This window comes from Balaenoptera physalus (genome assembly GCF_965194825.1).
Source record: "Balaenoptera physalus genome assembly, chromosome: 19".
In the NCBI taxonomy this organism is placed as follows: domain Eukaryota; kingdom Metazoa; phylum Chordata; class Mammalia; order Artiodactyla; family Balaenopteridae; genus Balaenoptera; species Balaenoptera physalus.
The window spans coordinates 50,204,952-50,219,532 of record NC_138900.1 but is presented as its reverse complement, the minus strand read 5'-3'; the positions used below and the strand labels follow the sequence as shown (position 1 = coordinate 50,219,532).

The 14,581-nt window shown below is 46.7% G+C and overlaps 1 protein-coding gene and 1 long non-coding RNA gene across 2 annotated transcripts in view; one reads left to right on the top strand and one right to left on the bottom strand.

The window, feature by feature from the left end:
- Positions 1 to 14,581, bottom strand: part of CDH3 (cadherin 3) — a 100,964-nt gene that overhangs the window by 44,457 nt on the left and 41,926 nt on the right. The window lies entirely within an intron of this gene.
- Positions 120 to 4,901, top strand: LOC309648057. Its single transcript, XR_014256451.1, has 2 exons — positions 120 to 399; positions 1,375 to 4,901. It is a non-coding gene; the product is annotated as an uncharacterized lncRNA (long non-coding RNA).

The following is a 14,581-nucleotide window of genomic DNA, read 5'->3' as shown; positions in this document are numbered from 1 at the left end:
AAAAAAAGGCAACCCACTCTCCGCCGCACAGGAAGAAAATTGTTTCTGTGCCTTGTGGAAAAGAAAGTGGAGATGCATCTGAACCCGACTGGAAACAGGCGCCCCATTCATGCTCCCCCGAGGCTCTCTGTTATCCAAAGCTTTGATGGAGGCCGGGTGTGTCCGCCCCACACCCGGCTACAGCGGGGGGCGGGCGGGTACCTCCTGCCTCTTTCCCCACCTCCCACATCAGCCTGCCCCCAGGACTCCGAGTGTTTAAAACTGGCGGTGAGGTCCCGAGGGACCATGTTACAGAATCTGCTACAACTTGCGGAAAACTCATTACTTCCCTGGCACAGCCGAACAAAAGGAGGCTGGGAGAGAAGATCCCAGAGTTCGAAGCCGTGGTGACGCCAAAAGGTGTGAGGTAGAGGGGTGGTTATTAGCCCCATCACCTCCAGCAAGCTTCCCACCCCCCACGTAGGATATAAATAATTAACAATTTCTCAACTTTTGTAAAATGCAAATAAAGGCATTTTAAAAATCGCGACTGTTTTTATTGGTCTAAAATAGCTACTATAATCTAAGTAAAAACTGCTGGCTGCGAGAGAGGCAACCTTCCAGTGAGGCTCCCTACGAAGCAGCTCTTCTGTATCCTTACTGGGGGACATGCGACGGAGCTGGGATTCGTTCCTCTACTTCAGACCCGAAGCGCTTTACCCGTGGCGGCACACAAGTGGGCCCCGGGCCCTGAAAGGGTCCTGAAACTCAGTCGCTCCACACTGCACGCCCTCTCCCCACCGAGCTGAGTTTTCCCAGCCAGTCACAACCTCCTGTTCCCTGAGGCCTCCCCACCTTCCCTAGCTGTCGTGAGAATCTCAGGCTGACTCCTCAACACTTTCCTTCCTCCTACCCATCTCAGATTTAGGGGTTTGAGGAGGATACTGGAGTCTCTAATTATAGATTTTTTGGCTCTCAAGGGCTAGCCTGGAAGCCTGCCTGTCCTTCCCACCACCAGGCCTGCAGCTAAGAGGAGGACAGTTTGCGTTGCGACCGTGGGAGTCCTCTCTCTAGCCGAGCATGGGCTCTGGGGCCGCACCGCTTGCGTTCAAACCCGGATTCCATCACTTATTAGCGCTGTGACCTCAGGCTAGCGAAATAACCCCTCTGAGCCTCAGTTCCGCATGCGTCTAGTGGGGCTATTATGATATCTGCCCTCTATAAAGTACTAGGATTGAATGAATTAATACATATAGAAGAGGATTAAATTAGCACGTTTAAAACGCTAAACTCAGCACTTAGCACAGAGCAAGTGCCCAAATGTTGCCTGGTATTATTGCTTTAGGATCCAGCTCATTTGTCCTCCGCCTCACGAACCGTTTCTTTCCTCTATAGCACCCTCACGTTCCCCAAACTAAGAGAATGAGAAACGCTGTAATCCTTCAATTTCACGGCTGATGGTAAAGCGAGCAATTGGCATCTGGTACCAGGGGAGCGCTCCGTTATCCCGCCTGTGGTCCCGGCAGCTGGGGTCTGCGGATGCACGACGCGCAGGAGAAGCCCGAGGCTGCTTGCTGAGCTCCAACCCCCTTCGCCTCGCTCTCCCGCAGGGGGCGCTTTCCGTGCCCGAGGGGAGGTTACATACCCGCGCAGAGGCTTTTCGAGGCTGCGCAGGCCCCGGACAGTATCTGGTGGCCCCGCCTGTCCTCGCCTCGCAGGTTCCTTTGCGCCCGCCGGGAACCAGATGCAGCCATTAGGCGGACAGTCAAACACCAACGTGCGTCGGGATACAGGTCCTAATTAAGTAAACACCTGGCTGGAGGGCAGTTGAGCACGCTCATTTCCGCCTCCTTCCAGGGCACTCAGCATTCCGGGCGGGGCCGGGGAGGGGAGAGGAGAAATTGAGAGTCAGCTCTTCTGCCTGCACCTTGGACCACACTGCTGTCTTCTCTGCAGCTCCCTTAGTCGGTCGGCGGTTCATTCATTCATTTAAGAGATATTTGCTGATAGCCTGTTGTGTGCCAAGCACTGGAGATACAACAGTGAACGAAGCAAACATCCCTGCATCCTTGGACCTTCCATCACAGAGTGTGAGGGTTCAAGGAAACTAAATAAGTAACTATATAGCATGTTAGATAATATGTACTATGCAGAAGAACAGAATGGGAAGTGCCAATTCACGGAACAGAAGGTAGGGCTGGAAATTGTAAATAACATAATCTAGAAGGTGTTTAGGTCAGGGTCTAGTGGGAGACAGAATCCAGCTTGGATGGTTCAAGTCTTAGTGAAGGGACCAGAGGAACGGGCAGGGTTCAGGGACCAACAAGGGTGTAGAAGGTCCAGAGATCAGCAGCAAGCAGAAAAGCAGTTACAACTTGGAGGACTGGGGGGCAAAGGGAGGAAATGGTATCACTGGGAGTGGGGGGTTGGAGGGGAGGGGGGAGCTGGAGAGCTGAAGCGGAGGACCACCCCTCCCAAATGCAGCTGTGGTCAAGGAGGGACAGGCCACTGCCCAGAGCACAGCAGGGAGCATGTGGGGGGGAAAATAACTCAACATCTCTCTCCTTTCACCCTTCATCTTCTGGCATTGCCTGCCATGGACCAAACCCACCCAGAAGCCTGAGGGCAAGAAAGCCCAGGTGGTGGTGTCTGTAGGGGTCATCCTCCCAGGCACAGGGCAGAGAGGAGAAAGGCAGAAAATGGAGGAAGGGCTGATGAGCAATGGGGAAAGCCCAGAGGCCTCCTTGAGAAATGAATAAAACCTGAAGGAAGTGAGGGAGAAAATTACATTAAGCATATCTGAAGAAAAGAGTATTCCAAGCAGAGAAAATAGGCAAAGGCCCTGAGACAGTAGATTACTTGGGACAGGAAAAAAAAAAAAAAGGCAGTGTGGCTGGAGTGGAGTAAGCAAGTAGGAAATGAGTCAGATTTGGGAGGGTGAGGAACAAATCTTGTACAGCCTCATAGGCTATTGTAAAAACTTTGCAGGAGGGGAGGAAGGCACTGGAGGCTGTGAGTGGAGGAGTGGTGTTGAGAAGACTACAGGAGATGAGGGCAGAAACAGTGAGGTCAGTTGGGATTCCACTGCAATAAGCCAGGCAAAAACTGAAATGGCTTGGTTCAGGGTGGTCATTGTGGAAGGGGTAAGAAATGATCAGATTAAAACAAACAAAATAAAAAGTGTTGGTGAGGATGTGCAGACATTGAAACACTTGTGCACTGTCGGTGGGAATGTCAACTGCTGCAGCCACTATGGAAAACAGTAAAACAGCTACTAAAAAAAATTAAAAATAGAATTGCCATATGACCCAGCAATTCCACTTCTAGGTATATACCCAAAAGAATTGAGTGTACGGACTCTAACAGATATTTGTACAATACATCTATGTTCATAGCAGCATTATTCACAACAGTCAAGAGGTGGAAGCAGGGCTTCCCTGGTGGTGCAGTGGTTAGGAATCTGCCTGCCAATGCAGGGGACACGGGCTCGAGCCCTGGTCTGGGAAGATCCCACATGCCGTGGAGCAACTGGGCCCGTGAGGCACAACTACTGAGCCTGCGCGTCTAGAGCCTGTGCTCCGCAACAAGAGAAGCCACGACAATGAGAAGCCCGCGCACCGCGATGAAGAGTAGCTCCCGCTCGCCGCAACTAGAGAAAGCCCGTGCACAGAAACGAAAACCCAATACAGCCAAAAATAAATTTAAAAAAAAATAATAAAATAAATAAATAAATAAATAAATAAATAAATATTTCTAAAGAGGTGGAAGCAACCCAAGTGTCCATTGACGAATGGATAAACAAAATGCTTAATAGGTACAGAGTTTCAGTTTTGCAAGATGGAAAGAGTTCTGTGGATGGATGATGGTGATGGTTGCACAAAAATGTGAATGTACTTTATGCCACTGAACTGTATGTTATGTGTACTTTACCACAACTTTTAAAAGTTACTTTAAAAAAGTGATCAGACTCTGGGTATATTTTGAAGGTATTGCCAACGAGATTGGCTAAAGGATTGGATGGGGGTGTGAGACAGAGCAGGTCAAGGATGACTCCAGGGTTTGGGGCCTGAGCAACCAGCAGGATGGCAATACCATTTCCTGAGATGGGTAAGGCACATGTAGTGGACACTGTCAGGGCACTGCTCAGATCCCCTGGGATCCCTTTGTTGGTTTCTGAACTCCCCATGTTTGGCTTCTGTGTGTTGATTCTCCCAGCAGCCTGTACATGTGAAGGGCCAGAGGCTTGCCCTTCCGCTACTGGGGTCCCTTTGCCCTTGCAAGGAAGTGCCCAGGAGTTCACTTTCCCAGCCCTTAGCCAATGACCAAGTGGTGCTGGAATGTGGAAGCTGAGCACCGGCCCGCCTCCCCCCAAACTCCCAGGGGTAACTTACATCCAGCATCCCCTGCTGGATCAGGCTGAAGCTACCCTCCAGGGACTTGGTCTGAAATCACACCCTTGCTTGGCTTCTTGCCCTCTTTATCTTGCTTCTCCACTCCCTCACCAGTTCCTCCTGGGAGCCCTTCCAAATTTAATAAGTCACTCATGTACATGAATCCTTGTCTCAGGGTTAGCTTCTTGGAATCTCATTGCAGGTAGAGCAAGCTTGGGATTAGGGGAATATCAGGACTTCAAGGTGGGGCATGTTCAGAGATGCCCAGTAGCGGCATGTTGAGGAGGCTGTGGTTGGAGACACGGGTCCAGGGGAGGCGTCCTGCCTGGGATATACCTTTGTCAGAATGGAAAAGCATCTATTTGTGGAGAAAGACTTGCCCAGGGAGAACCCTGAGCCTCTGGGGGCCTTCCCATCTCCGCCAGAGCATGGCCTTTTTCAACACAGATGTTCATCCCGTCCCTGATGCCTTCCACCCAGAAAGGGCTGGGACTCTTTCACTCATTTTGCTCTTTCAAAAAGAAGTGCACCTTCCCTGTGCTTCTTGTCTGCATTTCACATTTAAACACATGCTACTTACTGCCTTGTGGGATCTCTGGCATTGTTACTTTCTCCTGAGTGTCCTTCTGCCTCACTCTCCAGTACCCCTTCCCCCCCTCCTTGAAAGCTCCTCGGGTCAGGGATCAGGATGAGCAGAATATCACCTCTGCAGATTTCCCCAAAGCACCCTACCAGCCAAAGGCCTGTGGCATTTAAGTTAGGGTTGGCAGACCTACGTCTGAATCTTGCCTCTGAAAACGACTGCCTGGGTGATCTGGGGTGAGCTATTTAATCTCTCAAAGTCCTATGGAATGAGTTAATTCCTATTTGGTGAGTGATGGTGAGAATTACCCCAAACTGAACTGACCTTCCTCTGCAAATCTGCTCCTCCCACAATCTTTCCATCTCAGCCAAAGGCAATTGCATCCTTCCAGTGGCTCAGCCTGCGCCATCTTTCACTCTCTGACTCATCTGCTACCACTTGCTCACTCTGCTTTTTCAGCGTTGGCCTCCCTGTGGTTCTCTGAACACACCAAGTGTGGGCCTTTGCACAGTGCTTCCCTCTGCCTGGATCGCCTTTGCCCAGATGTCCACCCACCTTTCTCCCTCACTCCTTCAGGTCTCTGCTCAAATGTGGCCCCTCTGAGAGGCCTTCCCTGACCTCCCTACATAGAGAGCCCTCTCTCATCACCCTCTTTCCCCTGCTTTATTTTTTTCATAGCACTCATAGCACTTAGTAGCACGAATCTATTAGTACATATATATATATATATATATATATATATATATTTTTTTTTTTTTTTTTTGGAGGCAACATACAGTAATGATTAAGAGCAAGGACTCTGGAGTCACACTGTCTGGCTTTGAATCATTAATGCAGCTCTTCCAAGCTGTGAGACCTTGGCCAAGTGACTTTCAACTCCCTTGTGCCTCAGTATCCTCATCTGTAAAATGGGATAAGCATAACAATACCTTCCTCATAGGTTATGAGTTAATATTTGTAAAGCACTTTGGAACATAGTAAACCTAAGTATTCATTAAATTGTATTTATTGTCCCTCTCCCCTCACTGAGTGTATCCTCCCTGAGAGTCAGGGATTTTTGTCTGCTTTGTTCATTGCTGTACCTCCAGTACACAGAACAGCCTGGCATAAAATAGATACCGAAATATGTATTGACTGAGTGAAATCAAGAAGATAATAACTGTTAAGCATCTGGCAGGGTGCTAGAAGCAGAGTAGACACAAAATCAATGTGGGTTCCCTGACCCACCTCACAGAGCTGATGTGAAATCCAATGAGCTAATAGGCAGGAAAGTGTTTTGCCAAGTGTCATACAAATAATACAAGTCACAATAAAGTGAACTACTAGCACACTCTGGATTCAGACTCTAAGTATTTTCATGCATGATCTCACTCTCATCCTCTCAACTCTACACGCTGGTTTCCTTTTCACAGACGAGGAAACAGGTTAAATCCCTTGCCCAAGGCCACACTGCTAGGACAGAGGCAAAGCCACAGTGCAACCCAGTTCTGTCTCACTCCGAAACTCATTGCCTGAATCAGTTTCCAACCTACTATTCATCAATGTTTGCTGGAAGAATGAATTTGGGGAGCAGGTCTTTGGTATATTAGGAAGAATTCCACAATATCCGATCCCTTCTCTTAAGAACCTCTTAAAATAAACATGTTTGCCTCTGGTCCAAGGTTAAATTCTGGGTCCTCCAAGAAATATTTAGAAAGAGCTTTTCTGCCCATTTTTGGTAGCAAAATTCCCAGAGCTCCACTCCCACATAGCACACTTACAGGGTTATGTCCCAAAGACAAGCGGGTATTTTCCAATCTTTTCTAGGAAGTATCCTTAAAACTGGGTGCGGCCCTATTTCCTGCTCCTCCCCTCCCCTGCCCAGTGCCCTTACAAATGCTTCCACAGTCTTACTTCTTTATGTCTGTTCCCGAGCTTTCTGGGACGCTCCTTTCTGCCCAGTAATGTCTCTGGCCAGCTTTCCCATCTATCACTTCTGAATCCTTAAAGGTGCCGAGGCAGTTGATCCCCAAAAAGAAACCTGATCCACATACCTTCCCTTTCCTTGAACCTCGGGCAGGGCTCCGCTGCACCAGTGAATTTTTGCCAAGGCCTGAGCTGTCAGTTTCCAGAGATAAGAGGCTAAGCATTTATGTATGTGTATACACTGAAGGCACAGAATTGATTAATCAATAAGCACTCACAAAGCCCTGAATCCCTGTGGTTGGCTAAGGTCTAGAGACTTTGAGAGCTGTAGGGCTCAAAAAGACCTTAAAGAAAATAACAATAACAACAAAATATTAATAACCTGTCCTCAGAGACATTCTTCATCCTTCCCCTGAAAGGCAGGGGTGATCTCTGCAGATGAGGTTTCCCAGGCTCACTTGAGAGATGACTTCCTGCTGGGTTCAGCCAATGGGAGGCACTAGTGGGAGACTGGAGGGTGGGACAAAGGGAAAAGCCAGGGTATGCCTCCTCCTTCAGCTGTTTTGATAATGGCTGTGTTTAATCTGTAGCTACAGCTCGTGCTGTCGGTCCAGGTTCTGCCAGACTCTGGGCTCTGGAAACACCATCATTTTCCTCTCTTTCTCCTGCTAAGGGGTGGATGACTTCTTGCTGCCTAATCTCTAGGTTGTATCACTGCCCCCTGTTTGGCTTCTTAGCCTCTCCATCACCTATGCATTAAGTTCCCTCTGCTTTAAATACTCCCAGTGGTTTGTCTTCCTGATTGGACCTCGACTGACAGAACAGTTAAAACTTACCCAGTACTTACTATGGGACAGACACTGTTCTAAGCACATTATGTAAATTAACTTATTTAATTCTACCATCTGAGGAATGATTATATTTTACAGATGAGAAAACTGAAGCACAGAGAGTCTGATCTACCCTAGTGAGATACCAAACCTGGATACGTATCAAAAATTAACTGCCCAGGAAGCTAATTAAAGATAGAGGAGGTGATGGACGCCATCCTGGCCCTACTGAGTCGGACTCACCAGTCCATGAGGCCCAGGAATCTGGAGATTTAATAAGCTCCCTAGGTGATTCTGATTCAACTAACCCAGCACCCCTCCATGAACTGGTAGTCAGGAAACCCCGACCTCATTTTGGCGATGAGGACAGTAAGATCCAGATCAGTTGTACAGCAAGCTCTGTGGTAGACAAAAACACCGCCAAGGACAGTGCTTTCTGCTACTTCCACTGACTTTTCCTTCAAGGTCACATGGCTGGTTCTGATGTTTGGACTTGCCCTCCCCAGGAGCCATCTGAAGGTACTTCTTATTAGAAATGTTTTGGAAAATTCAGTATATAAACAGATGTGTAGGGCTTCCCTGGTGGCTCAGCGGTTAAAAATCCACCTGCCAATTCAGGGGACACGGGTTCAAGCCCTGGTCCAGGAAGATCCCACATGCCACGGAGCTACTAAGCCCGTGTGCCACAACTACTGAGCCTGCACTCTAGAGCCCGCAAGCCACAACTACTAAGCCCGTGTACCACAACTCCTGAAGCCCACGCATCTAGAGTCCATGCTCCACAACAAGAGAAGCCACTGCAATGAGAAACCTGTGCACCCAACGAAGAGTAGCCCCCGCTCGCTGCAACCAGAGAAAGCCTGCGTGCAGCAACGAAGACCCAACGCAGCCAAAAATAAATAAATAAATAAGAGGGTTAACATAAATTATAAAACAAAACAAACAAAAAAACCCACAGGGGGCTTCCCTAGTGGTGCAGTGGTTAAGAATCTGCCTTCCAGTGCAGGGGACACAGGTTCAAGCCCTGGTCCGGGAAGATCCCACATGCTGCGGAACAACTAAGCCCTTGCGCCACAACTACTGAGCCTGCACTCTAGAGCCCGCGAGCCACAACTACTGAGCCCATGTGCCACAACTACTGAAGCTCGTGCGCCTAGAGCCCATGCTCCACAACAAGAGAAACCACCACAATAAGAAGCCCGTGCGGGCTTCCCTGGTGGCGCAGTGGTTGAGAATCTGCCTGCCAATGCAGGGGACACGGGTTCGAGCCCTGGTCTGGGAAGATCCCACATGCCGCGGAGCGACTAGGCCCGTGAGCCACAATTGCTGAGCCTGCGCATCTGGAGCCTGTGCTCCGCAACAAGAGAGGCCAATAGTGAAAGGCCCGCGCACCGCGATGAAGAGTGGTCCCCACTTGCCACAACTAGAGAAAGCCCTCGCACGGAAACGAAGACCCAACACAGCCATAAATAAATAAATAAATAAAATTTAAAAAAAAAAAAAAGATGTAATAAAAAAAAAAAAAAAGAAGCCCGTGCACCGCAACGAAGAGTAGCCCCCGCTCCCCGCAACTAGAGAAAGCTGCACGCAGCAACAAAGATCCAATGCAGCCAAAAATAAATAATAAATAAATAAATTAAAAAAAAAAAACAAAAAACCACAGATGTGTATGCAGAATTGCTGAGTGGTGATCAGTATTTGGGAAAAGGAAAAGGGAGGCAGTTTAATCCACCTAATCTCTTATTTTCAGTCCTTTCTGAATAACTTTGGAGAGATAGTTAACCCTCCCCTCATTCTACCTTCCCCATTCTGACCAAGACTGTGGTCAGGCCAACAATCTATATTTTTCAACAGGGGCCCAAGGTGAACTGCCAATTTGGAAAATACAATCAAAATCCAAAATGTTCAGAATCTGAATGGACTCCTGTTGTTGCCTTTCCCCCCATGCCACTGTTGTATCCCCAGAACCAACAAACAGTGCCTGGTACAGAGTAGGTGCTTAATAAATATTTACTGAGTGAAATAACAAATAATTATTCTTGCATTGTGAAAATATTTTCTGTACAGTTATTCACTGATCCTCACAATGGACAGAATAGATATCAGAGTCCTCATGTTACAGAAAATGAAACTGAGTTCAGAGAGATTAGGTGACTTACCAGGTCACACAGCTAATGAGAAGTGTCAGAAGCTCTCTCCGTGAAATTCTTCCCTCCCAGATGATGGTGGTAAGAAGGAACACAGGTGGAAGAATGCAAATATGAATGCAAAATAAATTACCAAAATAGAGGTCAAATTAACTCGATAAGGATAAGAAATTCTAGCATTTATCACTGGATGAGGAGATTAGAGATTCAAAGATTCCAGGGGATACACAAGTCCCTCTATCTCTGGACTCTTAACTTTACCGTCATTAAATTCAAGCAATCCTTGCTTGCCTGCTATATTGGTAATAGTAATGCCCCTCTCATCCCTTATGGTTAAATGCTAAGTGCTTTGTACATCTTATTCCATTTAACCCTATCATCTCTCTCCTGAACTACTGCAGTAGCTTTCCTTCGTCACCCTCCAATCTGTTTTCCCCACTTCTGTCAGACTGATCATTTACAACTGCCAAGTCTGATCACTTTGGATCTCTGATTAAAATCCCTAAATGCCTCCCCACGCTGCTCTCTCAAGGTCCTGCTTGGTCTAGGCCCCACCTACCTCTTCGTTCATTACATTCAAGAAATATTTATTGAGGGCCTACTACGTGTCAGATGCTATTCTGAGCACTGAGGATGCAATGGTGAATCAAATAGACAAGATCCTTAATATCATGGACTTTGTAATAAAAACGTAGAGAAGTAAACAAGATAATTACAGACTATTGAAAGTGCTAAGAAGGAAAAAAAATAAAACAATAAGATAGTTACTGGGGAAGCTCATTTTTTTAAAAAAATTAATTAATTTATTTTTGGCTGCGTTGGGTCTTCTTTGTTGCATGCGGACTTTCTCTAGTTGCAGTGAGTGGGGGCTACTCTTCGTTGCGGTGCGCGGACTTCTCATTGCGGTGGCTTCTCTTGTTGCGGAGCATGGGTTCTAGGCACGTGGGCTTCAGTAGTTGTGGCATGTGGGCTCTAGAGCGCAGGCTCCGTAGTTGTGGTGCTCGGGCTTAGTTGCTCCACAGCATGTGGGATCTTCCCGGACAAGGGCTCAAACCCATGTTCCCTGCATTGGCAGGCGGATTCTTTTTTTTTTTTTTTTTTTAACATATTTATTGGAGTATAACTGCTTTACAATGGTTAGTTTCTGCCTTATAACAAAGTGAATCAGCTATACATATACATATATCCCCATATCTCCTCCCTCTTGCGTCTCCCTCCCACCCTCCCTATCCCATCTCTCTAGGTGGTCACAAAGCACCGAGCTGATCTCCCTGTGCTATGCGGCTGCTTCCCACTAGCTATCTATTTTACATTTGGTAGCATATATAAGTCCATGCCAGTCTCTCACTTCGTCCCAGATTACCCTTCCTCCTCCCCGTGTCGTCAAGTCCATTCTCTATGTCTGTGTCTTTATTCCTGTCCTGCCCCTAGGTTCTTCAGAACCTTTTTTTTTTTTTTAAGATTCCATATATATGTGTTAGCATACGGTATTTGTTTTTCTCTTTCTGACTTACTTCACTCTGTAGGACAGACTCTAGGTCCATCCACCTCACTACAAATAACTCAATTTCATTTCTTTTTATGGCTGAGTAATATTCCATTGTATATATGTGCCACATCTTCTTTATCCATTCATCTGTTGATGGACACTTAGGTGGCTTCCATGTCCAGGTTATTGTAAATAGAGCTGCAATGAACATTTTGGTACATGACTCTTTTTGAATTATGGTTTTCTCAGGGTATATGCCCAGTAGTGGGACTGCTGGGTCGTGTGGTAGTTCTATTTTTCGTTTTTTAAGGAACGTCCATACTGTTCTCCATAGTAGCTGTATCAATTTACATTCCCACCAACAGTGCAAGAGGGTTCCCTTTTCTCCACACCCTCTCCAGCATTTATTGTTTCTAGATTTTTTGATGATGGCCATTCTGACCGGTGTGAGGTGATACCTCATTGTAGTTTTGATTTGCATTTCTCTAATGATTAGTGATGTTGAGCATTCTTTCATGTGTTTGTTGGCAATCTGTATATCTTCTTTGGGGAAATGTCTATATAGGTCTTCTGCTCATTTTTGGATTGGGTTGTTTGTTTTTTTGATATTGAGTTGCATGAGCTGCTTGTAAATCTTGGAGGTTAATCCTTTGTCAGTTGCTTCATTTCCAAATATTTTCTCCCATTCTGAGGGTTGTCTTTTCGTCTTGTTTATGGTTTCCTTTGCTGTGCAAAAGCTTTTAAGTTTCATTAGGTCCCATTTGTTTATTTTTGTTTTTATTTCCATTACTCTAGGAGGTGGGTCAAAAAGGATCTTGCTGTGATGTATGTCATAGAGTGCTCTGCCTATGTTTTCCTCTAAGAGTTTGATAGTGTCTGGCCTTACATTTAGGTCTTTAATCCATTTTGAGTTTATTTTTGTGTATGGTGTTAGGGAGTGTTCTAATTTCATTCTTTTACATGTAGCTGTCCAGTTTTCCCAGCACCACTTAGGCTGTCTTTTCTCCATTGTATATTCTTGCCTCCTTTATCAAAGATAAAGTGACCATATGTGCATGGGTTTATCTCTGGGCATTCTATCCTGTTCCATTGATCTATATTTCTGTTTTTGTGCCAGTACCATACTGTCTTGATTATTGTAGCTTTGTAGTATAGTCTGAAGTCCAGGAGCCTGATTCCTCCAGCTCCGTTTTTCTTTCTCAAGATTGCTTTTGCTATTCGGGGTCTTCTGTGTTTCCATACAAATTGTGAAATTTTTTGTTCTAGTTCTGTGAAAACTGGCAGGCAGATTCTTAACCACTGCGCCACCAGGGAAGCCCCGGAACCCCATTTTTGATAGACTGGTTAGGGCAGATGCTCTGAGGAGGCAACAGTGAAGTTAAGACCAAGGTTGAGAAGGAGCCAGTCATGGAAAAGCTAGGAGAAAGTGTTCCAGACAGAGGCAACAGCATGTGCAAAGGTCCTGAGGTAGGCAACTTCTAGAAACCAGGGACAGAGGAGAAGTCAGTGTGGCTGAAGCAGAGAGAGTCTTCAGGGAAAGGGAGATGAGGTCAGAGTAAAGAAACAGGTGAGAGATACATACCATATAGGATTCTATAGCCACAGAAAATGGTCTTTTATTCCAGGATAAAAAGGAATCTATTGAACAACTTTAATCAGAGGAGGAATATGGCCTAATTTATATTTTATAACATTCCTTCTGGCTGCTGTATGAAAATGAATTGGGGGCAGGAGGAATGAAAGTAAGGGAAAAGAGAGGAGGCTGGTGCTATGTCCAGATGAGACACAATGGACCTGGCTAGGACTACTGCAGAGGAGACAGAGAAAAGTGGTCAGATTCTCGATAGAGCTTTGGGGTAAAATTGACAAGACCTGCTGAGAGACTGATTTTGAGACTGAAGAAAGGAGAAGTCAAGGCCTTCTCTTAGGTTTGGGGCTTGGATAGACAGTGGTGCCATTTAGGGAGGTAGAATCAGGTGCAGGAGGAATCAAGAGTTCCACCTGGACTGTGAAGCTGCAGGAGCTGTGAGCTTGCTGGGTGCAGATGTCGAGTTGGCCATGGGCTATTTGTATCTGGTGCTAAGAGGTTAGGCTGGGTTGGAGATACTAATGTGGGTTATCTCCAAACATGATCCTTAAAGGTACTGGATTAGCCCCGAGGCACTCTGACATTTGAAGTCTGGGTGGAGCAGGAGGGACTAAGACCTGTCAAAGGAAAACCAGGGCTTCCCTGGTGGCGCAGTGGTTGAGAATCTGCCTGCCAATGCAGGGGACACGGGTTCGAGCCCTGGTCCAGGAGGATCCCACATGCCACGGAGCGACTGGGCCCGTGAGCCACAATTACTGAGCCCGCTCGTCTGGAGCCCTTGCTCCGCAACAAGAGAGGCTGCAATAGTGAGAGGCCCGCACACTGCGATGAAGAGTGGCCCCCGCTTGCCACAACTAGAGAAAGTCCTTGCACAGAAACAAAGACCCAACACAGCCAAAAAAAAACCAAAAAAACAAAAAAAAACAAAAACAAAAACCACCTACTACCAGACATAAACTCTGGGGAACATGTCTTAGAACATTTCTTTTTTTTTTTTTTTTAATTAAGATATAACTTGCACTTAGTTGAGTGCACAAATCTTAAATGTAGATCTTGATGAATTTTTACATATGTATATACCAGTGTAATCATCACCCAGCTCAAGATATAGAATTTTCCAGCAAGGCCAGTGCCAGGCTTTAAACGTAACAGATAAAGGCTGTGTTCTCATGGAATTTATAGTTAGCTCCTCCTGATACATATACCAAATGCCTAGTATGGTGGTAGGACATGGTAGGTGGTCTCTTTCTTTCTTTTTTTTTTTTTGGCTCATCTATATATATTTTTTCTATTAGTTTTCTATAAAGAGTGTGCCTTATTTGTGAGTTAAAAACCAGTCTTGAGGGGGAGGAGTCAAGATGGTTGTGTGGGAAGACATGGAGTTAGCATCTCCCCACAAGTAGGGTGCCTGCCGGCTGCTGGCGGGGAACTCTAACCCCAAGGAGACAGGAGGAACCCCACAGTGAACCAGTAGGACGTAGGGGGAGCAAGGGGGAAGGAGAAGTTGAGGCCAGACAACACTGGTGCCCCTGAGGCAGGGGAGATCAGGAGAGGCAGGGGGGAGAGGAGTGGAGGGCGACTGCCCTGCCCACTCGGACACGGGGAGCCTGCTGGGCTCCCAGGTGAGGTCCCCTGCGTGCTGATATCAGGGGTGGGGGGCACACCTGGG